The 23,466-nt window shown below is 40.8% G+C and overlaps 1 pseudogene; it reads left to right on the top strand.

The window, feature by feature from the left end:
• The first annotated feature begins 22,196 nt into the window (after positions 1–22,196).
• On the top strand, positions 22,197–22,314 carry LOC126098365 (5S ribosomal RNA; annotated as a pseudogene).
• The last annotated feature ends 1,152 nt before the right edge of the window (positions 22,315–23,466 follow it).

The following is a 23,466-nucleotide window of genomic DNA, read 5'->3' as shown; positions in this document are numbered from 1 at the left end:
GAAATGTTGAAATCAATCCGCATTAGGCGTTTTCTTAAGCACAACAATGACCCCACACCGGAACTATGAAGTACCCCCTCCCCCCCACCTGTACTGTACTGTAACAGCACCTTCCCCATACTTTACAGTTCATACTACACACAATGGCGGATAGTATTCTTCCGGCATTCACCAAACCCAAACTCATTCATCGGACTGTCACAGGATATACACTCCTGGAAATTGAAATAAGAACACCGTGAATTCATTGTCCCAGGAAGGGGAAACTTTATTGACACATTCCTGGGGTCAGATACATCACATGATCACACTGCCAGAACCACAGGCACATAGACACAGGCAACAGAGCCTGCACAATGTCGGCACTAGTACAGTGTATATCCACCTTTCGCAGCAATGCAGGCTGCTATTCTCCCATGGAGACGATCGTACAGATGCTGGATGTAGTCCTGTGGAACGGCTTGCCATGCCATTTCCACCTGGCGCCTCAGTTGGACCAGCGTTCGTGCTGGACGTGCAGACCGCGTGAGACGACGCTTCATCCAGTCCCAAACATGCTCAATGGGGGACAGATCCGGAGATCTTGCTGGCCAGGGTAGTTGACTTACACCTTCTAGAGCACGTTGGGTGGCACGGGATACATGCGGACGTGCATTGTCCTGTTGGAACAGCAAGTTCCCTTGCCGGTCTAGGAATGGTAGAACGATGGGTTCGATGACGGTTTGGATGTACCGTGCACTATTCAGTGTCCCCTCGACGATCACCAGTGGTGTACGGCCAGTGTAGGAGATCGCTCCCCACACCATGATGCCGGGTGTTGGCCCTGTGTGCCTCGGTTGTATGCAGTCCTGATTGTGGCGTTCACCTGCACGGCGCCAAACACGCATACGACCATCATTGGCACCAAGGCAGAAGCGACTCTCATCGCTGAAGACGACACGTCTCCATTCGTCCCTCCATTCACGCCTGTCGCGACACCACTGGAGGCGGGCTGCACGATGTTGGGGCGTGAGCGGAAGACGGCCTAACGGTGTGCGGGACCGTAGCCCAGCTTCATGGAGACGGTTGCGAATGGTCCTCGCCGATACCCCAGGAGCAACAGTGTCCCTAATTTGCTGGGAAGTGGCGGTGCGGTCCCCTACGGCACTGCGTAGGATCCTACGGTCTTGGCGTGCATCCGTGCGTCGCTGCGGTCCGGTCCCAGGTCGACGGGCACGTGCACCTTCCGCCGACCACTGGCGACAACATCGATGTACTGTGGAGACCTCACGCCCCACGTGTTGAGCAATTCGGCGGTACGTCCACCCGGCCTCCCGCATGCCCACTATACGCCCTCGCTCAAAGTCCGTCAACTGCACATACGGTTCACGTCCACGCTGTCGCGGCATGCTACCAGTGTTAAAGACTGCGATGGAGCTCCGTATGCCACGGCAAACTGGCTGACACTGACGGCGGCGGTGCACAAATGCTGCGCAGCTAGCGCCATTCGACGGCCAACACCGCGGTTCCTGGTGTGTCCGCTGTGCCGTGCGTGTGATCATTGCTTGTACAGCCCTCTCGCAGTGTCCGGAGCAAGTATGGTGGGCCTGACACACCGGTGTCAATGTGTTCTTTTTTCCATTTCCAGGAGTGTAGCTTGATTCATCATTGCAATTCACTCGTTTCCATACATCCACTGTCTAGAGACGTCGCTCTTTCTGTGACCTCAAACGTCACTCCGCGTTGACTACAGAAATGTTTGGCTTATGAGGAACTGCTCGACCTTCGTACCCCTTTCTCTTTAACTACCTACACAGTCACTGGGTTACCTTAACTGCTGAACTGCTGACAGAACTTTGGAGTTAGCAAGTGATTCCGTCAGCTGATTTAAGGCGATTTCTTACAACCGCCCTCTGCATATAATATTTCTCAAACGAACATTCCTTTTTCTCAGCACATACTAATCGTGTAGGGATGAACGAGGTATATTAGGAAGCTTTCTGAACTGGCTTTTAACATTTTGTATACCGTGTTTGCTATAAAAATATTTACATAAAAGAGACTTAACTATGATAGGCAAAAGGGCAGCATGGGTGCCCGGCTTCATTACCTATATTTTACGAAGCTAACTTGTTAATCACGAATATGAGACTTTCTTCTCATATTATTACAAATACCATTTCATATGTTTTACGGTACTTATTAACAGGATAATTTGTATACAGCATTTTCATTGATAATAAACGTGATCATTGCGGTAGTCCATTATCTCTGACCGTCGTTAACTTCTCTAACCCAATATAGTCTCCGAAACGACACTGTCGTTGTTGCCTTGACTTGTGACTTACCTATTGCTACTACAACCTTACATGCTTACTGTAACTGAAAATGTTTGTCAAATGAAAGTTATAGTTTTATGTGGTTCTACGCCGTCCTACGACCCGAGACAGACATGCCGAATGCAAAACACATTTCTGGACACATGAAAATATGTATACAAGGATGCAGCGTAAATTCATGATTATTATTTCAAGTCGTTCGGTTTATTTTTAAAGATGTTTTCTCTTCATTCCCGCCACTAGCCTTCTCACCGCGTCCGGCCATCCTGATTTACGGTTTCCGTGATTTCCGTAAATCGCTCCAGGCAAATGGCGGAATGGTTCCTTTCAAAGGGCACGGCCGACTTCCTTCTCCGTCCTTCCCTAATCCGATGAGACCGATGACCTCGCTGTCTGGTCTCCTTCCCCAAAACAACCCAACCTTATCTCAGCGACTCCACTTCCTCCAAATACTGTCATTATTTGAAACTTTTGAAGAGAGAAAGTTTCGTACAGGTTTTTATTTATAGCTTAACTCCCTAGTAAAGCAACTGAATCGTGCTTTTGCACGTGAATGTGCCTAGAGGCACCTTACTGACGCGAATACTGCACTAAATTGTTGCATTATATGTAACATACATCGAAACTGCATAAGACTGTCATTACAAAAGCATGATCTTGTACTTCCTGCATGTTCAAATTTTGGTTTACAAAAGGAAGGACTTCAGACGTTTTTCAAATTAACTTCAGTTTTGCATCTTATGGAATAAAATTGTGGCATATAAACACATAATAATGTATTTTCTTTATTGAAAAACACATTCTGAATACACAGAACAGTAAATCATTCAGGGAAATAAACATACAGGACAAAATTTCCAAAACTATATTGCTGTTTTACTCATTTTTCCTTGTTCTCCAAGCTGCAAGTTTGTCATTAAATGCTTTGGATTCATTACAGTCGGAAACGTACTTGAGCATTTTGCATGTATCTTTAATTTTTACTTTCATTGATTGGGGACTCACCATTTGGGTAAGCATGTCTGTGTGATAGTTCTGGGACGTGTGGATATGTTGGCCCAAGGATGAAAGAATGTTGAATTATTCGTCCCATGTATGGTTTTGCCACAACTATTCCGATTTGTTCTGCAGAAAAGCAGAAGTCCATAAAAGTTGAAACAATGAAAGATACCTATTTATCTCTAGGAACGTCCTTAACAGACGTCTCTATGGAATTGTGCAAAAAGTATAGAAACAAAAAAGTTTTGTGTAGAGAAACATATAGAAGCATGTGCCTGTGAGCTTAAATTAAATAAAGGCACATTTATAATTGTAACAATATATAGGTCCCCATCAGGAAATTTTCATCTATTTCTGAAAAATTTGGACTCCTTGTTGTGCTATCTGTCAGACAGGGGGAAGCAAATTATTATTTGTGGGGACTTCAATGTAGATTCTATGAAAGAGGGTAATAGGAAAAATGACCTCGAAGTATTACTCGGTTCTTTCAATTTGACACCCGTTATTGATTTTCCTACTCGGGTGGTAAAGGATAGCAGCTCACTGATAGATAACTTCTTTATAGACCAAGATAAGTTTAACCAGATAAATGCTCAGCCTGTTGAGAATGGTCTTTCTGATCATGGTGCACAGCTAGTTACAATATATGACATAGCTCCATTCAGCAATACTAAACAGTCCTCCAAAGTAGTACGTTCAGTCAACGATTTAACAATTGCAAATTTCAGGGAAAGCCTACAGCAGTTAGACTGGGATGAGGTGTACCGTGAACCTGATGCCAATTTAAAATATAATTTATTTCATGACATTTTTGTAAATGCATTTGAAAACTGCTTCCCCAAGAAAATAGTTAAATATACTCGTAAGAAACCTCGTAACAAACCATGGCTTACTAAGGGTATAAAAATATCTTGTAACCGGAAAAGGGAAATGTATCTGACAGCAAGAAAGAGTAGTGACCCAGAAACTATCAAACATTATAAAAACTACTGTGTTATATTAAGAAAAGTTATTAAAAAATCCAGAAGTATGTGTATCATGTCTGAAATCAGCAACTCTGATAATCAAATTAAAACAATTTGGAATATTATTAAAAGAGAAACAGGTCAACCAAGAACACAGGAAGACAGTATTACCATCAAATTGAATGAAAACTTTACGAACAAAAAGTCAGAAGTTGAAAATATTTTTAATAATCATTTTCTAAATGTTGTGGATATAGTAGGATCCAGGTGTTCATTAGAAGATGCTAGGCTGTTAATGGAAGAGGCCATACCTATGCAATTTGATACAATTGAAATCTCACCCACTTCTCCCTCTGAAATTAGGAAAATAATAAAGTTGCTTAAAAGCAAAAACTCACATGGAATTGATGGTATTTCCAGCAAAATACTAAAAGCTTGTTCTCAACAGATAAGTAAGATTCTCAGCCACCTGTGTAATAGCTCTCTGGAACAGGGCATTTTCCCTGATAGACTGAAATATGCTATTGTTATACCTTTGCATAAAAAGGGGGATAGATCTGATGTCAACAATTACCGTCCAATCTCCCTTCTAACAGCTTTATCCAAAGTTTTTGAGAAAGTAATGTATTCAAGAGTAGCTTCACATATCTGTAACAATGAAGTACTAACAAAATGTCAGTTTGGTTTCCAGAAAGGTTTATCAACAGAAAATGCCATATATGCTTTCACCAATCAAATTTTGAATGATCTGAATAACCGAACACCACCCATTGGGATTTTTTGTGACCTCTCAAAGGCTTTTGATTGTGTAAATCATGAAATTCTGCTAGACAAGCTCAAGTATTGTGGCATGAGTGGGACAGTGCACAAATGGTTTAATTCGTACCTAACTGGAAGAGTGCAGAAAGTTGAAATAAGTAGTCCTCATAATATGCAAAGATCAGCACATTCCTCAAACTGGGGAACTATCAAGAATGGGGTTCCACAAGGGTCAGTCTTGGGTCCTTTGTTGTTCTTAATATATATTAATGACTTGCCATTCTATATTCATGAAGAGGCAAAGTTAGTTCTCTTTGCTGATGATACAAGTATAGTAATCACACCTGAAAAACAAGAATTAACTGATGAAATTGTCAATACTGTCTTTCAGAAAATTACTAAGTGGTTCCTTGTAAACGGACTCTCACTGAATTTTGATAAGACACAGTACATACAGTTCCGTACAGTGAATGGTATGACGCCATTAATAAATATAGACCTTAATCAGAAGCATATAGCTAAGGAAGAATATTCTAAATTTTTAGGTGTGTCCATTGATGAGAGATTAAATTGGAAGAAACACATTGATGATCTGCTGAAACGTTTGAGTTCAGCTACTTATGCAATAAGGGTCATTGCAAATTTTGGTGATAAACATCTTAGTAAATTAGCTTACTACGCCTATTTTCACTCGTTGCTTTCATATGGCATCATATTTTGGGGTAATTCATCACTGAGGAATAAAGTATTTATTGCACAAAAGCGTGTAATCAGAATAATAGCTGGAGTCCACCCAAGATCATCCTGCAGACATTTATTTAAGGATCTAGGGATATTCACAGTAGCTTCTCAGTATATATACTCTCTTATGAAATTTGTTATTTACAACCAAACCCAATTCAAAAGTAATAGCAGTGTGCATAACTACAATACTAGGAGAAAGGATGATCTTCACTATTCAAGATTAAATCTAACTTTGGCACAGAAAGGGGTGAATTATACTGGCACTAAAGTCTTTGGTCACTTACCAAATAATATCAAAAGTCTGACAGATAACCAACAAGTATTTAAGAAGAAATTAAAAGAGTTTCTGAATGACAACTCCTTCTACTCCATAGAGGAATTTTTAGATATAAATTTAAAAAAAAATATTAAAAAAAAATAAAAAAAAATAAAAAAAATAAAATAAAAAACACAAAAAAATGAAAGAGTTGTTATATTAACTTAAGTATGTTGTTAAATTAACTTAATTATGTCATGTATTGGAAAATTTGACTCGTTCCACATCATTACGAAATATCGTATTCATGATCCATGGAACTAGTATTAATCTAATCTAATCTAATCTTTTGTAATAATGTGCCACCAGTTGTTTTAATCATAAACATCCTCACTTTCAACGACTGTAACTGTAAAATTTCCCTTAGCGCTAGAGCTGACTATGTGTTCACACACGTCCTTCAATGGGTAGAGTCTGTCCACACGCCTCAGTTGTCTTTTCACTATTGCGAAGTCCCTATCATCTGGCAGAAAGTAGTGTCCTCTGATAGGGAAAAAAAGTCTGATGTTCAAAAACGCGTCTGAGCACTTATAGCCATTAGAAACTTGATGAGAGTGTTGCTCTTATTCTGGTCTGGACAGCCGTCACAAAAGAACCAGTGTTCTTTAACACTAGATGAGAAACAGGTATTGAAATAATTGAGGAGAAAACTGCATATCTCATTTGTACTTTTCTTAGCTTTCCTCTCATGGTAGGTGTAGAAGGATCCTGAATTAGTTTTCATGTTATGCACAGAGAAAACTGGAATTGTCAGTTGACGATAATAATACATGTTTTGAACTGATATCTTAGGCAAGAATACATTTTGCATGTAGTCAAATGTTAAAGCAAGAAAATTCTCTCTCTCAATGCATAACTTGGTTGCATCTTCTAGTGTTTTATAGAACTTTTTGCTGCGACGTTTGTGAACTAGGAGTTCTGCTGCAGCTACACGTTTAGCACAATCATTAAATGCACCGCTTTTCACTTTAACATTCAGTTCTTCACACTTAATGCATGTGTCTACACTGGGCCTACCAAATCTCAAATGGAAATGGTTATTGAAATATCTCTGATAATAGTGAGAAGACACATTACTATCAGGATATTTGACAAGAAACATTTCATGCACAGTTTTCACAGTTAGTTCACTGTTTAAGTAGAAAACATCTGTGTTTCCACAGTGGGTTTGTTTAGTTGGAAATGGCACAATATGGGCATGAATAGAAGCATGTATATCAGCGTCTTTTGCGTTCCCTTGTTTGTGTTTTCCACGTTGGTCCTTAGGAGACTTGCCACGAAGCAGCAACTTACAGAATCAACACTGAGGAATTCTTTCTTACATACCTCTATCGGCTTGTCTGAATCTTTAACATAATACTTGAACATAACTGTCCTAGTACCAGGCTCATCTTTTTATGGCAATACTTTCAGTTTGTCCCTGTACGAACACATCTTGTTCGTTGTTGTTGTCTTCAGTCCTGAGACTGGTTTGATGCAGCCCTCGATGCTACTCTATCCTGTGCAAGCTTCTTCATCCCCCAGTACCTACTGCAGCCTACATCCTTCTGAATCTGATTAGTGTATTCATCTCTTGGTCTCCCTATACGATTTTTACCCTCCACGCTGCCCTCCAATGCTAAATTTGCGATCCCTTGATGCCTCAGAACATGTCCTACCAACCGATCCCTTCTTCTAGTCAAGTTGTGCCACAAACTCCTTTTCTCCCCAATTCTATTCAATACCTCCTCATTAGTTCAAAATCTTCCATGTAATTAACTGTTTCTAACAAAGCATTTTCGGATATCAAGTTGAGACATTGTTTCCTGCGTCTGAAATATACGACAATTTTTTTATAAAAAAGAGTCTGCATTCCTAGAAATTACCAGTCTCAGTAAGCTACAATGATGTGTTCAAGAATATTGTGTACGACAATATTGTAAAAGAAAATTAAATCCAAATTGCTTATCCGCAAGCAGGTCCTGTTTGTCTAGCTGAAACTAACTTCCCCACACAATTTACGTGCTCCAAACCTTTAATCTTAGCACGCTTTACTGTAGCTGTCTTGTATTCTGCAGCCCTTTTCATTCCTTTCCTCCGTTTTTGGTCATTATTTTCTTCTTCTTCATCAACACCAATACATAAAGAACTGCTGTTGGACGCCATTTTCGTTTTCAACTAACGTATCGCAGGTCTACCCACTAACAAAAGTAATATAGACGTTTTACCAAGTTAAAGCTATACATGAACCTGTTCATAATTATCATTGCCTGACAAGCAAAACAACTTAAGTGCTGGACTGAGGCTATTTTTTCCAGTAAACACGAATGTTCTTTTACTGAAAATAATGTACAGAAGTCAGGGACTAAAGTCCCTTTGTATTACGCGATGCGTGTTGGGTATTGGAACATTGCTGCGCCCATAACTCAAAACCATGAAAATGTGGACTTAAGTCATTTTGCAAATTCACGATTCAAGTGTAGTATCGCATAGCGAATGTCCATAAATTAACAATGTTGACAAATGAAGTTCAATAGCCTTGTCATCATAATTTTAACTTTTAACATATTATAATATCGTTCGTAATAGTGACGTCGAAAAATGAGTTCATTGTTTGCTAATTTACTCCACTCGATGCGTTCTCCCTCCATTCCCATTGTTTGGTGTAGTGCGTGCTTTGAGGAAAGAAAGCCGAAAATAGATCCACCCGCAGGCAGGCCGCACGGCGGGCTGCCTCCCTGTGGGAACGCAGATTACACACGCGCGCCACGTAGATTCCCGGGAGCCTACGCACTACGCACGCACAATGCACACGCCACGCTACACCACGCACCGCTGCCTGCCGACGCTGGCCGATTCGCACGCGCGGGGAATTCCCTAGCGGCCTGTCAGTTGGACTCCCCGGCGGGTGGGGAGAGGGGTGGTAATTACTGCCAACAATGACGGCAGCGTCAATGGCTGTCGGCAAGCACTGTTACCAGTCACGCGAGGACCACTAACGCGCGGAACGTCCACTTAGCGCTGTAGACGTGTTGTCCTCTGCTCGGCGACATGTAAGGACGGCAGTTATCGCTGGAACTACCGGTTTCGGCTATATCGGCTATTTTCCAAGTCAGTTTAACCTGACTGATAAACTCGATCAAAATAAACGGTTTCTGAAATAATGAGTTTTCTGTTTTTTATTCACGTTGCGTCATGCAATAAACGTAGCAATCGAACAAAGATTGAAAAATTTTTGACTGTCTCAGTTTTTGAGATACATAGAATCAAAACATGGCATTAAGTAGGCAAATAAAAGAAAAATTTGAACCTTCACCGTTCGCTACTTTTCTCGAAAGGTGATAAATGGTTGATCACTACAAAAAATCACCAATATTCTCCTAGTAATTACTATTTTTTGAAAGTCTGGTCAAAAATCGTGTAGTAATCGAGCATTATATAGCTATTTCGACATTACGAGTAGTCAGTGCTAGAGGATCAAAACAGAGTTCGAAGAACTCTCCTTTCCTCGTTAACCTGCTTCTCATCAAGCGGTACAAGCAGATAAAGGCATATTTTGTAGACAGAGGCAGTAGATCCGCTTACTTTCTAATTTTATTTTGTACTATGAGTGAATTATGTTAAGTTTTTAATTTATGACTGTCACCATTTGCCACTTTTATTACGTCGCAGGAATGGTAGACAAATTTTTAATTTTTAAAGCAAATGAAACATTGTACTTCAATGCTACGCCACTTCGTAAAAATATGTCCAGACTAGGGTTGATGCCATTCCGCAATACATGTCCGGCGACAATAGCGAGAAGGCCAGTAGGTGGTAGTGGGGGGTGGGGGGTGGGGGGGAAGCAAGTCTTGCACGCTGCACGTACACGCATGGCGTAAGCCTCAACAACGATAGTTTTGTCTCAGCAATGCTGTCCCAGTTCTTATGCCATGTGTTTGTTGATCATTTTTCTCAACGTTCTCATTAAAAAGAAGGTTTGTTCAAAAACGAAAATCTTAGCACTCCTGCTATGGATAATTGATGTTTCGGTTTATTTACTCGGTTATTAGTAAAAAATTCAAAACAGTTGTTATAACTAAGACTGAATAAATACCGAAAAATACCGCTTATTCAGAATAAAAATACCGGTATCGGTTTTGACCGGTCTGATTTTTTCGTTCCCCATTGACATGTCGAGTTTGTCCGCCAGGCCGGAATAGTTATCGCATAGCAGCGATAATGGAAGTAATGCAGATAGAAGAAATTTCACTATTTTTGCACAGGACTATCGAGATAGGCCCCCACCAAAGGTGTAGCCACAGACGGACGTAGCACTAGCAACTGATGGAAAAAAAAACCGGGGGAGGTAAGTGTCTTCTCTTACCCTTCTTGTTCCTATACTCGAGACTCGATCATGGCTTTTCCGACCCTTCTGCAGGTGCTGCAAGTACAGTACCCTTTCCTACCAATCATACACTAGACTAGAAACTCACAGACTTTTACGGCTTCCTTTGACGCGGAAACGGAGAAGTGTGCCGTCATTCCTGCTCGGTCTCATTTGCAGAAATTTAAGCTGTTTTCTTACGGTGTGTTTAGATGAGCCATATGTTACGGCAATATTTGGCGTCAATAGCGTCGTCGTCAACACTGTTGCAAAGTGGCTGCAATAGATGGCATTTCCACGCTTTGGCTGGGCAATATTTCTGATGCTGCACGCTATAGTCGACGAATTGTCGAGGGCTTCCATTGCTCTCCGCCCAGTATGGAGAATGTTTTGCATTGCAGGGCAATATCGACCTCTGTCCTTGCCTGTAAATGCTTCCCTCTCAGCTTCATTATTTTCTTCTTCTATCACCGAAAGCGCTACAGTCACGTGTCTGAGCGAAAACAATATTGTTTCGCTTTTGTTCGAAAGTTGGAGAGTGAACATATAGCCACATATGTTGTAGTTGTCTATGGTGTGCAATGATGGAGAAATGGATAAATGAGAGACTGTGAACTTAATGAATGCTCTGTATACACGATTAGAGCTATGGAACATTGCTATTAATAAGACAAAGATCTCAATGTGAAAAAACAGTAGGCAAGCTGTTTCCGATGAACTTGCAATCACGCTTGATGAAGCCTACAAAAAAATTTCGATGCCTTAGAAATGCCAGATACGTGGCAAAAAAGTTGCATATGAAGAGTGGAGGTAAAGGCAGCTCCTCATTCATATGATTAATATCTGATTTCAGGAAATTCACTGTACCTGAAACATGAAATGATAGTGCAAACAGTGTTGTGTACCGGTGAAAAAAATAAACATATAATAAAATAAAATAGAGATTGTCTTTGTATTTCAGACTTACTTTAATGAAATCCTTCAGTTCTTCTATCGACGTATTGCATATTTCTGGTACCACGATGCTTACTGGTTGTTAGTGTACCTTAAAAAAGGTATATTAAACTTCTGTACGAATCTCCTGTAGGTAAATACCGATCGCCAATCGGGCTCTAACTGGTTTACGCTCTCCTTTATTTGTATCGGTTTTAGCAATTTTCGGGAACTCCACATCGAGCCCTCGGCCAAACAAACGTATGCTTCGCCACTGGTCGTTGGCTGTATTGCTAAAAGCATATTATGTCGTAAAAAGACAAAACTTGTAAATGTTGAAAGTTATAATGAAATCATTGTGTCTAAAATCATATAATTAATGAAATACTTGAAGTAAAACAATTTAATTTCGTTAGATTATGTTTTTTTATTTTAAGAAACGACAAAATCAGTAATTTCAGCCTTCCTCTGTTAATATTTTTCAGAAACGATGCATGCCGATTTTCAACTGCAGCAGTGAGACTGGTAATACTCAGGGGATGTAAGCTGCAATATTTGTTATTGAAATAGTGTTATTAACTAGTCTTATAGATATGGTAATTGAGCAAAATTCTAGAAAGAATGGTAAGAATGTTTATGTAAAAGTGACTTTTAAATGTTTTGGAATAATTACTTTGAAAACATGGTTAAGTCTCCTAAGGAAAGAAGGAGAGACTTTTATAGCATTTGTTTGTTTAGAGAAGGGTTCAACAAAGTAAAGTGCTGCAAGATACTTGAAATCCTCGAAACGCAGTTATACGCTACAAGGAAATAAGGCAGTACATAATTCATATACAAGAATCTGGGAGGGTAAAATAAGCTTGGAAAACCTAGAGCGAAATTCTGGGATTAAAAATGGCGTAAGGCAGGGAATAGACTTTCTCCTCTACTGCTCTACATGTTTGTTGGAAAATCAACGATGGAGAGAAAGGAAATATTTATGAATGGGTTTAAAATTCAGGTTGAAAAGAAAACCAATCATAAGAACCGCCAGTGACATTCAAGCAATCTGTGGAAGTGGTGAAAAATTACAGGAGCTAATCACTGGAATGAACAAGCTAGTGAGTACAGAATATGAAATGAGAGTAAAGTAAAGAACCGAGGGGCTGCAGAAACAGGATTAGCGAAAAAACTTGACGTCAAAATTAGGGGCCTCGTATTACATGAAGTGCTGCATGCTCTGTTGCCTAGGAGCAACACAATGCGTGATGGACGAAGCAAAGACGGCGTGAGAAGTACACAAGTACAAGCTATGACAATATTTTTCAATAAAACAAGACTACTAGCATCAAACATACAGAATAAACAGTTGAGGACGTTGGTGAATGTTAAGTGATACTCTGAAGAGGCTGGCATGGGATGGGCTTTATTTGCGTCTTGAAAGTCATTAACCCCCGGAGTAATTTGGCTCTCACTCAGGTTACTAACATCTTTAATTTGAGCCTTGATATGGTTTTTAAACACAGTTGCCTGAGGTTGAGTGAATGATCCTTATTTAATTCTCTGAAATTTTGTTCTAAAAGTAATTTGTAAACCGAAGACCTGGACGCACCATGTCGTAAGCCAAATCCCTCTACTTTCTCACTTTTCCTTACAGTGTGTAATACTCCTGGGGCATTGCTTTTTGCTCCTCCGCAGATTTTTCACCTGTGTCATTCACTTGGTCGAGGCTGCTTTAAAGGAAAATTAACCCAATATTCGTTTCAAATTTGTAACAATAATTTTTAGACGTAAGAAAACAAAAGAGAATCAAATCAGGTACATGCAAGCAAATTGGTGACTAATCTGACAGCTGAATACCAGATTCTCAAACAGTTCTCTGCTCTCTTACTTCCGTATTAGTTATGCATTACTGTGAATATACATAACTACATTATACTTCTGTAGCCTACTGTGGCTGTTTTTTACATTTTTATTTTTTGAGGCTTTCATACATCGATTCTGAGACAAAAAATTTAAAATTAACCGAAACGTATTAAGGATAAAATAATGTACGATTCTGAGACAAAAAATTTAAAATTAACCGAAACATATTAAGCATAAAATAATGTACGCTGTCACTACGTATTCTCGTTAGTGGATGTGAACTACCTGAAATAGAAAGAAAGCCTATATAATGTACTAGTAGTTTGGTTTTTATACGAGGAACATTTCTAACTACAGCTGCATCATTTTCACATTCCATGTTCTTGGATTCTCTGGTATTTTCCTAAACAGCGTTCCACAGCACTTTAAACAGTTTTTGCTTGCACAATAGGCATATTACAATCTTTGTGTAATACAGATAGGAAGATTTTTCAAAGCTATCTTTCGGCTACAGCCTGAGAACAATACAAAAGGAGTGCGAGTCAATTTTTTACCTAGGATTTCTCGTTCGGAAACGAAGGAGAATTATGTTTGTCTGCGAACAAATCACTTTCAAGCACATTGATAACTAATTTGACAGCAGAATATCAGGCTTAATGTCCAAGTAGTTGGCGTTTAAAGAATGACAGAAGGAGATTAATCCTCACAGACAAGAAGAAACTAATGTATAGATTGAGAAAAAAAAATAGAACGATTATAAACCAATCTGCATTGGCTTGTACTGGTGGTTTTGTGCAGCGTGTTATAAAAGCATACAAATAGAATAAATTGCGTCTAAATTTCAGTTGCATCAAATGTTTTCATGCCCTTTTCGATGATTCAATAGATGACCATTGACATGCATTTAACTGTTAAAGCCAAACAACGTGAAATTATGTTTCTGAAAGCTTTTAATTAATTGAATTACATGTTGCCTTACATGACAATTCTCCCAAGTTTATGTAAGAAAATTCTGTGTTAAAATCGAAATATGTAATTAAAACCGAGAACGGCTCGAAGTAAGAACACTGAAAAAGTGACAAAACCCTAATAAATTACCTGCCTCCAATGACGTCGACGACGACGATATATTAAACCCTCGTCCTCCTTCCATCCTTTCTCCTGGAATCCGCTAATGTCATCTTATTCATGCTAGCAATAATACCCGTTTATTTGCAAACCGATTCCTCTAAAGGATAAGCAGCAAGTCTTCATAAGCAAATGGAATCCATAGTTTCGTTATTTACAACATCTCACGGCAAGTAGTATTTTGCTGCAGAATGACTCTATCAGGATATCAAGCTATGTCTCTGCTTTGTCTTGGGTGATCTGCAGCGATTCTTCTACATCAAATGCAGGCTTCGACTAGTAAATTCTATCCGCATATGTACCCTTTTTATTATAATAAAAAAGACTTACGTACTCAATTTTCGCATCTCATCCAATCTGAAACCTGTCTTCTGTAAAAACGGGGCATCTGTCAGACAGCAAAATACTTGAAACTTCTTGGCAGATTAAAACTGTGCCGGACCGAGACTCGAACTCGGCACACAGTTTTAATCTGCCAAGAATTTTCATATCAGCGCACACTCCGCTGCAGAGTGAAAATCTCATTCAGCAAAATATTTGATTGAGGGCATAACCTGTGGTGGAATATGTAGGCTCCTCGGCCGTTACATGACGTCACTATGACGCATTTTCGTAGACTGTCACATCTAATATAACACAACTGCGTCTGTTACGATGCTCACCTCTTGACAGAGACAATATAAGAAAGTGTCCAAGGCTTGCATTGGCATTTCAACGTCAAGCGGCAGGAAAACAGAGAGAATTGTAGCAAAGCGCGGCATCGCGAAAAGCTATTTTACATAGAGCGCAATAGTGAATTTAATTTCAAAAAGATCTTGTTATACCAAGTACAAAATATTTACGGGACTTCCGAAAAAGCAGTTTTATCAGTCTGTTAATTAATCTTTATCACATTTCATTTGTTTCTTTGAATGTGTTTCAGGACTAGAGTTGAGAAATCTTTTAATTACGTGTCTGGAGTGAAGACTGACGGCGACAACGTTAATTTCTACGTCACTTGCCTCTCATTTCATTTAGCATCCGAGGATTGGAAGAGTGATTAACGTCCACCCTATGAAACTGAATTAAATCGTTTATCACTTAAAAGCAGATTTATTAAAACAGAGGTAATACTGACATTAAAGACGAACTTGACGACATAAATTCAGGGAGTCTTAATAGGATTTTAAAATGCCTTTAATGAACGATGCGAACATGTTTAATTTCGTATCAGTTATGCACATAATCTTCCACGAAAATGCTATATTTCATAAGAAGGGACATATGAAATTAAATCATCCTCGTACTTTAATGCACATTAACGGATATAATATATGTGCTAATGAGTTCAAGGATGTCTTCTCTTTTAAACAATTTCCAGTGGCATGGTTAAACCACAGTGTATTAAAAGAATCTAGTGCTCAGGCAGCGACCTTGAAACAGATCGTGATCGCAGAAAACATCTGCACTGCTTGTAGAAACAACAGCATATCCATTTTTGTACGAAGTAACTTAACACAATACTGAAAAAATAGTCTTGCACATCGGTTCTAGATGGCTTAGTTCAACTAATGCTGTTTTGTATGTCTCTACAAGAACAGTTTTATTGCTTATTTTGATCATGTTGGTCTCCAAAATTTTCAAAGGTGACGTTAGAGTGTCACCGCTGTAAATTAACTTCTCTTTAATTTGTTACCGGTTTTTCTACTCACTGATATTAACTTTGAAATGCTTTTTCTGTTTCCACAACTGCAAGTCACCAAAAATAACAAAGAATGTCGGTGGTGATGTTTGTTATTTTTCATAATTTGATTATTATTAAAAACCTAAAGGAGGTTGTTATTTCACACTTCCCTAGAGTAGTCGTGGTATTCGAAACATGCGAACTGTTGTAATTTTAAGAGAAAAAATAGTGAATTGCTATTGTTGGACGGTTACTATGTGAAGTATTTAATTAGCTAGGATCCTGTATCTTTGTCATCTACGTCTACTAGGCTACTCTGCAAATAACACTTACGCGCCTGGCAGAGGGTTCATCGAACTGTCTTCACACTAATTCTCTATTAGTCCACTCTTGAAGAGCGTGCGGAAAAAATCTTTCCGTGCGAGCTCTGACTTTCCTTATTTTATTATGATGATCGATTCTCCATATGTAGGTCGGCGTTACCAAAATATTTTCGCATTCGGAGGAGAAAGTTCGTGATTGAAATTTCGTGAGAAGATTCCGCCGCAACGTAAAAGGCTTTTGTTTTAAAGATTTTCACCCCGAATCCTGTATCATGTCATTGACACTGTCTCCCCTTATTTCGCGATAATACAAAACGTGCTGCCTTATGTGAAATTTCTCGAGGTACTCCGTTAATCCTATCTGATAAAGACCCCACACAGCGCAGCAGTACTCGAAAAGAGGACGGACAAGCGTTGTGTAGGCAATCTTTTTAGTACATCTGTTGCATCTTCTAAGTTTTCTGCCAATACAACACAGTCCTTGGTTCGCATCCACAAAATATTTTCTGTGTGTTCTTTCCATTTTAAGGTGTTCGTAATTGTAGTTCCAAGCTATTAAATTGAATTTACGGCTTTTAAATTTGACTGATTTATCGTGTAATCGAAATTTAATGGATTCCTTTTAGCACTCTTGTGGACGACCTCATAATTTTCATTACTTAGGATCAATTGCCAATTTCCGCATATGTAGATATCTTATCTAAATCGCTTTGCAATTGGTTCTCATGTTCTGATGACTTCACTAAACGATAAACAACACCATCATCTGCAAAAAGCAACCTAAGACGGCTGCTCAAATTGTCTCCTATATCGTTTATAATATTACTACGAACTGTGAACTCATAACAGATGATATTCCACAAGCACGCAATTGCATTTCAAACCACTAGTGAGGTACATGTCAAAAGGCTCCTAGAAATCTAGAAACACGGAATCAATTTGAAATATCTTTTCGATAGCAATCAACACTTCGTGTGAGTAAACATCTAGTTGTGTTTCACAAATACGAAGTTTTGTACGTCAGTGTTGACTAAGCGTCAATAGACCGTTCTCTTCGAGGTAATTCATCATGATCGAACACAATAAATGTTCTAAAATCCTGCAGCTTATGATATGGACCTGTAATTTAGTGGATTAGTTCTATTGTCTTTCTTGAATATTGGTAAAACTTGTGCAACTTTCCAATCTTTAGATATGCATCTTGAGCCGAGAGGGTGGTTTTACAGTATGAAGCTATTGCTTCAGCATACTCTGAAAGGAACCTACCTGGTATATAATCGAGACGAGAGATTTGCTTTTGTTAAGCGATTTAATCTGCTTCACCACTCCAAAGGTATCTACTTCCAACTTACTTATGTTGGCAGCTGTTCTTGATTCTGGAATTCTGGAATATTTATTTAGTCTTTCAGTGGGCTAACTGATGAGAGAAGACAAGTAAAGCTTTTTTGTGGCATTTTTCGCTATCTATCAGTCATGTACTGCATCAGTGTCACTCATAATTAGAGCAGGGTCACTGGGGAGTACCACGATGTTTGTTGTATGAAAACACCCGTTATCTGACACAGTGTATATTACTTAAAAGTTTCTCTCTTACTGATGACAGGGCTTCAAAACATGCATCACGTGAGCGTCAAAGAGACATGACAAATTTGAATATTTTAATTGCATATTATAATGAACTTGCTAAAATAACAGACACACTGGTGGCGTTCAATTACTAATACAACACATTTATTTTCTTGGCAAAGTTCGATTGAAAAAATCCGCAGTTTGTTATGAGATATCGTTGAAGATTTTCGCTTCAGCCCCTATAATTTCTCGAAGTTCCGACTGGTCGCTGAGCTCCAAGTAGCCTTCAAAATAGCGCCTGTAACGGAGGTGCGTTACAAGCAGAGAACTGTTATTGAGTTTCCAATAACGGGAAACCACAGCATCGTAGATATCCATAGGCGTTTGCACAATGTCGTTGGAGACCCGGCAGTGAATAATAATAGGATGAGTTGTTAGGCAAGCGTATGTCGCTAACCACAACAAGGTAGCGCATTTCTGTCCGACCTCCTGCGTTCCGGCCGGCCGCACACAGCTGCGACTCCGGCAGCGTTGGAACGTGCGGACACTCTCATTTGAGGTGATCACAATCAATCACCTCGCTGCTCAACTGGACGTCTTTGTTGGTAGAAGGTACGCACTCGTCTGCCAGCTGGGTTACTGAAAGTTATGAGCCCGCTATGTTCCCCTCTGCCTAACAGAAGACCATCAAGAGCAACGAAGAACCATCTGTGCGGAACTGCTTGCACGTTACGTTAGTGATCGTGATAATTTATTGTTGCCCGTCATCATAGCATATGAAACATGGGTTCATCGCTTCGAACAGGAAACAATACGGCAATCGATGGAGTGGTGCCACATCACCTCTCCTCCAAAGAAAAAGTTCAAAGTCCCACACTCAGCTGGTCAGCTCATGTCGACGGTCTTCTGGGACACAGAAGGCGTAACTCTGTTTGATGCCTCCCCTCACGGCGCAACGATCAACTCAGAAGTGTATTGTGCTACCCTCACGAAACTGAAGAAATGACTTCAGCGTGTTCGTCGCCACAAAAATGCAAATTAATTCCCTTTCTCTTTGACAACGTTAAGACCTCACACAAGTCTGCGCGCGAAAGAGGACCTCACAAAACTTCAATGATGTGTACTTCCTCACGCACCTTTCAGCCCAGATCCCGCGCGTTCCGACTTTCTTTGGCCCAGTGAAGGATGCACTCCACGGGAAGCAGCACGTGGGTGATGCGGAAGTCACCGAAGCGACAAGACGCTGGTTGCGATGTGGACCGGTAGAGTGGTACCATGCGGGCATACAAGTCCTCCCAATAAGGTGGCGTAATAGCCGGCGCACTGAACGGAGATTATGATGAAAAACAAAGTTTTATACTCAAAAAGTGGGAAATAATACGGTGCATTGGAATCATGAATAAAATGTTCAGAAAAAGGTGTTGATTTACTTATTGTAATCCCAGCGTAAATATAACACATGTTTTATAGCATTTACCCCATGTAATTTCATGTTTTCTGACTTTCCGGATTATCCGGGGTTTGACCGTCTGGAAAACATATGGTGCCAACTAGTCCGGATAAATGAGGTTTCCACTGTACCCCGAGGGCTCCATACTTGCTAAGAGATGTGAGGTCATGACCCTCTAAGTCAGGGGCGGGCAAACGTTGCACGCGGCTCACGAGCGCACAGCGCTGCACGTGTGATGCTCGCGTGCAGGCGTCGACCGGGGCTGCGGCGACAGCCGGCAGGTTGCGGCAGTGTAGTGCCAGGCTAAGCTGCGGACGTTGATGCGAAGCGAGCACTATGTAGTGAACGTTGTATTTCAAGAAACGGAGAAGTGGAGATTTCCTATCTTTTAAAAAGTAATGGGAGAATCATTTTTTCTTTGTGCAAAAACGTGAAAATTCGAAATGTTTAATATGTGGCAGTATTCTCGCTGGTCAACGGAAGTTTAGTATTGAAGGCCATTATAATAAATTTCACAAGGACGAGTACAATTTATTGTCGGATTCTGAGCGGATGGGGAATTGACTGAGCTTAAGAAGAGCGATCTGACGATACCAGATGAAGCTGTCGTAGTTGGCCAGCCGGAGTGGCCGAGCGGTTCTAGGCACTACAGTCTGGAACCGCGCGACCGCTATGGTCGCAGGTTCGAATCCTGCCTCGGGCATGGATGTGTGTGATGTCCTTAGGTTAGTTAGGTTTGAGTAGTTCTAAGTTCTAGGGGACTGATGACCACAGCAGTTAAGTCCCATAGTGCTCAGAGCCATTTGAATTTGTCGTAGTTGCTGTTGTCACGAGAGATCTGCGACTTTCTCTCGTCATGTCTCTCATCTAACTGATTTAACATTTTATGGAGCACTGTTTTCAAGTTTTCAGGACGACAACAATAATAGCCCAGCGTTATGTGCAAGTTATAAGACTGCGCTTAATATAGCGAGAGCTGGAAAACCATTTGCTGAATTAATAAGTCTCGGTTAAGAGCAAACATCAGTGATGAAAATCTACGTAACTGTTTGTGTTTGTCTGTATGTAGAAATTTTGTTCCAGATATTAAACGTATTGTAAACTGCACCTGTGATAATTAAATAAAACGTATCGTAGGTAATAGGTACACTTTCAAACCATGATTTCTTTCAAGCACTCCTACTAACCTTATTCATTCACCCAATAAAGCAAGCAAGGAAACAAAACGCATTACAGAGGAAGGAGCGGATAGAAGGTATGATGGGGATGGGAGATAAGCGGGTGGCCAGCTTGCCCCTGTGTGCACGCGGAACACCTGTTAACTGCACGCGTGCAAGTGCACCGCACATGTGCAGGATTCCTGCTCGCCCCTAGTCTAAGTCTCAATGATGACACCTGAAAAGTTTATGTACAGAAGACGAAGTGGTTCCAATTTCGTGAACCTACGTCAACTTACATTAGGTTGGTATGCCAGTTATATGGATCCTTACAGTCTGGCTAACGCCTTAGGCACTTAATGAACCAGGGGTAAATTAAACATTTTTGGAAGGTGACTATTATCGGCCGTCGAGTAATGTATAAAATGCATGTTTGACCATTAACTGCTTTTTTATTCTTTGCCTTTAAAAGTCCTGAGTCGTGTACTGGAATTCGTGACACGCTCTAGACATGAAGACGTGGCCATTACTTTAGTAATGACAGATACTGCGTTGTGGCTTAAATTGTTTTAGCCCTAATCCTTTAAGATGGTCTGTGACTGGAACCGGTCGAAATTTGGGTTTGTAATAAAAAAAGCAGGTGATGGTCAAACATGCATTTTGTAGGAGTAGATTCCATTGATACATCTGAATGATCTTAGTACGCTGTCCATTTCTGTGATCGCTGCAGTCATACTTACACTTTCTGTGCAGGGTGTACTGTACACGAAAACGGCGAACAGAGAAATGGACAGTATACACTACCTGAGCAGAAGTACCCAGACATCCCTATGTAGTGCGGAATTGATCACTAGATGTCACGAGAGGCGGAACTGAGTGACTTCGAACGTGGTTTAGGAAATACACCGGGGAGGTGGCAACACTTCTAACGCTGCCTAAATCGACTTTTGGTAGTGTGGTTATGAAGTGGAAACGTGAAAGAACAACCACAGCTAGAAGTATCGGAGAAATGCTCTGAAACTGAACTGCGAGGCAAGGCCGCCATAATCGGCCGGCCTCTCACGCCGTCCTAACGTTATATCAAGCCTTCCGGCTGTTCTCTTGTCCGCTCCGCAGAGCTAACAGGAAATGTGTCCCGTATCGACCTGACCGCTATCACATGACAGCTCATTTCTGCTTCAACGTTTCTTGCGCGCAGACATGTACACCGGTAAGGAGAAGTTCGATATGCTTCTTGTGTCAGCTAAATGCGAAGAAATGCTGGGAGAGCAGTAAAGCGAGGCTCTACCGATCACGTGAGGCATCGCTCGCCAAACACTTGCGCGCAGTGTTTTCCCAGTATCTCGATTAAGAATTAAGGGTATTATTTGCCATTCTGAGTTGAATAACCTGCTAAAAACAATGTCGCGAAATAAAAGTGTCTCACCCTGTTTAACACAGATACCAGTTGAAAATAATAGCAACATGCCTTCGACTGTGAGCATCTCTAGGCCACTCTAGCGAACCTGTCACTTTTAAGTTAACCTAATTCACAGTTACCAACGCATCATCTACATTTAATGTGTTTACTGTTCTCTTTGCGGAAGCTCTTCCTTTATCCCTTCGTTGTGGTCTCCTCGCGACTTTTTCCTAACTGCCGACTAGTTTGAAACACGGTTTACGACGGTGCTCTATTCTCGTCTGGCAACGGCCTTGCCGCAGTGGATACACCGGTTCGCGTCAGATCACCGAAGTTAAACGCTGTCGGGCGTGGCCGGCACTTGGATGGGTGACCATCCGCGCCGTCATGCGCTGTTGCCATTTTTCGGGGTGCACTCAGCCTCGTGATGCCAATTGAGGAGCTACTCGACCGAATGGTAGCGGCTCCGGTCAAAGAAAACCATCATAATGACTGGGAGAGCGGTGTGCTGACCACACGCCCCTCCTATCTGCATCCTCAGCTGGGGATGACACGGCAGTCGGATGGACCCCGATAGGCCACTTGTGGCCTGACGACGGAGTGCTTTTTTTTTTCTATTCTCGTCTACAGTAACACGGCAAGCAGAGTCTGACCGCGTACCATTCAGTTATCTATAATCAAACTTGTCTCGCGCAGCTGAATTTAGACCGTGCAAGTGAAGACAATTTAAACCATTTTTCTACGAATGACATGAATACAAGTTGAAACGTCCCCTTAGAAAAATTTATACAAGACTGTGCTTAAACTGACACACAATATATTTTTTTTTTAGCGCAACGCAATCTGACTTTCAGAAATCCCTACAAAGGAATGGCCCTAACTAACATTAACCTGTACCTTTCACAAATCACTTACCTCACCAAAAATCTCCGTTACTCGAACTACTGCAATACAGCGAGCGCCACTACTGCCAGCTAAATAAAAGATTCAAACTACGGAAGGCACTAACTACTGATACGCATAGTTAGCAAATGAAAGATTTTAATAGAGAACAAACAATGTATTTACCTTAATATCATCAAAAGTCATAATATATGTAATTTCAAAACTCCGCTATTTCCTTCCACACATCCACCACTGCTGGCGGCTCACCTCTAACTGCGCAACGCTACGCGCTGTTCACATCCAGCTGCCGCTGCCCAACACTACAATGGCAGACAACAATGCAAACTAGCCACAGGCTGCACACAGCACAGCCAGTGATTTTCATACAGAGCGCTACGTAACGTTGCCAATAAGAAAATATAAACAGCCTACTTACAAAGTACCCGTGGTACCGTCCAGAAATCGTGGTGGCACATCAGAGTCAACAGCGCACACATTAGCGAGGTGTCGCTGCAATCCGCAGCGACGAATGGGACGCGCTGGAGAAGACACGCCCTCTCTCTCAGCAGAGCAGCGCCCTGCGTGGAGGTCAAATGAGAGTTGAGCATGGAAGCGCTCTGACCCACTTCCTCACCTACAGCTGACGCAGTCAACATCATCGACTAGGG

The sequence above is a fragment of the Schistocerca cancellata genome, chromosome 1 (assembly GCF_023864275.1).
Source record: "Schistocerca cancellata isolate TAMUIC-IGC-003103 chromosome 1, iqSchCanc2.1, whole genome shotgun sequence".
NCBI classification, from domain to species: domain Eukaryota; kingdom Metazoa; phylum Arthropoda; class Insecta; order Orthoptera; family Acrididae; genus Schistocerca; species Schistocerca cancellata.
Note: the sequence above shows the minus strand (reverse complement) of the source record. Positions and strands in the feature narration are given on the sequence as shown.